Raw genomic sequence first — 3,184 nt, 5'->3', positions numbered from 1 at the left:
TGGTTAATTGGAGATAAGAATCTTGTGGGCTTTTCTGCCTAGGTGGCTATGAACAGAGATACTTAGATCTCAGCTTCCTGAGTAGCTAGGATTACAAGTTTGAATCACCAGTGCCCGTGTGTTGTCCTGTTTTATAGAAGAATAAACCCAGGCTTCATGGGCAAGTTGACCTGGGCCCAAGCCCTACAGGATCTGGGAGCAAATTTAGGACAAGATGCCAAGGGCTGCTTGTCCAAGGTCTTTTCTGCTCTCCCTAATCTCTAAATCCCTAATCTCTCACCCACCTACAACATACCAAATTACTTACTGCTCCCAGCCCACCCTGCCATCACAAAAGCCACAGTCCCATCCACTAGAGTGGTACATCCCATTCCCAAGAACATGCTGGAAATACACCTTGTCCGGTCTCACTTAACCCAGACAGCAGACCCAGAACCTGTGGAGTGGGGTGGAGTCTTCAGAACTTTAGCAAACTCTTCAGGTGGTCTGGATGTACACTAAGATTGAGAATCACTGCTAAAACAAGGATACAGGTTGACCCATTGTAACAATGAGATGTACAAGACACTATGTTGAAAATGAACTTTATAACTTTGGCAGGGGAGGAGTTCGCAAGGCTGGGAGGGAAGGGATGGAAGGGGAAAAAGGAGGGGGTAACAATGCTCGATAGGAAATGTACTCATTACCTTACTCGTGTAACTGTAACCCCTCTGTGCAATACCTTTACAATAAAAATATTTATTAAAAAAAAGATTGAGAATCACTGAACTGCATGACTTCAGTTTCCACATATATACTCTGGGGCAATGAACCCCAAACTTACAAGGTTGAGCCCACAGTAGCTAATATACATACTGGATGTGCCAAGCATCCTTCTAGCCCATAATATAAATATTAACTCACTTTACTGCCCTATGAGATAGATAGGAATTGCTGACCTCATCTCACTGATAGAGAAACTGAGGCATCTTAAGGTTAAAGGGTAGCATAGCTAGCTAGAAAGCCGTAGAGCTCTAGAATGCAGGCTCTTTGCAGCTAACCAGGGGAAAGGCCCCACAGTAGCAAGTCTGGCTCCTAGACCTTGTATTCTGGGCTCAAAGGAGAATGTGATGATGGCAGTTGTTACTTATAACTTCATCTGGACTTAGATGATGATCCTCCCCCCCCCCCCACACACACACTTCACAAATGGGAACTCAGCCTTGTCAAGATCCAGTGAGTCAGCTGCACCCCAGCCTCTGAGCAGAGCCTGGAGGCTGGAGGACCACTGTGCAGGGCAGTGGAACCCCCCTCCCCCCACTTGCCACAGGGATTCTCATGGGGATGGGGAGAGGGTTGGACCCTCAACTGGCCATTCAGAGTCTATATAGCATCTTTGAGCCTCCATTTCTTCTTCAGTAAGCTGATGGATGATAGGCCACAGGGTTCCTTTAATGGGAGGGGGTGACATTTGTCCCAGCCCAGAGCACTGCAGAGCTGGCTCTCAGCAAGCTCCTTACCTCTCTCTTCCACCTCCCTGCTGCTAACTCAGAGAACACCAGCCACATCAGGACTCTGAAAAGGTCAGAAGAACTAAATTTCCAGATGCTCTAAATGCATTTGTTCCCCATCCTTTCTGTTCCCTTCCTGACTCCCCTTTGGCACAGTCATCTACCCAGCCCAGATGTGGGCTTTCAGTATGGGGTGCCTGCTGCCTCCATGTCACTTCAGTCACCTGCCGAGAGCAGCAGCTTCCTCTCCAGCCCCACCGGCCAGGCCAGGCCAGGCATCCATCTGCAGTCAGTGAGTATCTGAGTACTGCACGCTGCCAGGCCGCGGACATCTGAAGCTCGTTAGCTGCCTGCTCCCGAGGGGCTGACCCCGGCTTGGCTTGGTGAGAATTACTCCAGACAGAGCTACAGAGGACTCGGCAAACAAAGACCAGGTGAGGGGTGGCCATGGGCGGGAGTAGCCTCTGGAGACCTGTGCAGAGTGCACAGAGAAGGTTGGGAGGGAGCCAGCTCCAGCTTGTAGCTCTGCAGATCCACAGTGGGTGGGGGGACTGGAGTAAGGCTTTCCTTCTCTAGGCCTCAGTGTCCCCATGTGTATACCACTGGGCAAAGACAAGCAAGGAATACACAGAGGTCTGACCTTGCAGCCCTAACATTGCAGATTCCTGCCTGACTGAAAACTCTAGGCTCTTGAGGTCTAGCCTAGTGCTGGCAGGGGATGAGCAGTGGGGTGAGGGAGGACAACCCAGGGGGTAGGGAGTCAGGATCCCCACTCAGACCTAGAGATCTAGAGATTGGGGTGGAGCTGGAAGGGGAAGACTAGCCAGGGGTAGCACAGCTCAGAACAGTCAGATGGGTGTTCTTGAGTTCAGGGCCAGTGTGCAGCACAGACAGCCACAGTGGCCGGAGGTAAGAGAGGTGTGAGCTAAGCCTTCCAGAAAGTGGGATTTCAGCCGTGTGTGGGCCAGAACTCAGTGGCCACACCTTAAGACTTACTGCTCCACCCTGCTGTCCACACAGACCACAGGTGATTTTAAATTTAACCAAGCAGGGTGTGTGTGTGTGTGTGTGTGTGTGTGTGTGTGTGTGTGTGTGTTGGTCTTAGGGTTTGAACTCAGTGCCTGGGCACTTTCTCTGAGCTGCTTTTGCTCAAGGCCAAAGCTCTACCACTTGAGCCACAGTGCCACTTCACAGTGCCACTTCTGTTTTTCTGAGTGGTTTATTAGAGATAAGTGTCTCACAGACTTTCCTGCCCCAGCCGGCTTTGAACAGCAATCCTCATATCTCAGCCTCCTGAGTAGCTAGGATTTACAGGCATGAGTCACTAGTGCCCAGCTTACTTCCAGCTTTTAAAAAATTATTGTATAGGGGGCTGGGAAGGTAGCTCAGTGGTAGAGTGCTTGCCTTGCATGCATGAGGCCCTGGGTTTGATTCCTCAGCACCACATAATAAATAAATAAAATAATTATATGGGCTAGTTAATTGGAAATAAGAATCTTACAGATTTTCCTACCCAGGCTGGTTTTGAACCAGGTTCCTCAGGTCTCAGCCTTTTGATTATAGGTGTGAGCCACTAAGCACCCAGCTACCAAGGAGGTTTTACCATCACTTATTTTATTTTTTGGGGTCCGGTCATGGGGCCTGAACTCTGGGCCTGCGTGTTGTCCCTCAGCTCTTCAGCTCAAGGCTAGTGC

Source organism: Dipodomys ordii, unplaced genomic scaffold (genome assembly GCF_000151885.1).
Source record: "Dipodomys ordii isolate 6190 unplaced genomic scaffold, Dord_2.0 Scaffold22, whole genome shotgun sequence".
NCBI classification, from domain to species: domain Eukaryota; kingdom Metazoa; phylum Chordata; class Mammalia; order Rodentia; family Heteromyidae; genus Dipodomys; species Dipodomys ordii.
Note: the sequence above shows the minus strand (reverse complement) of the source record.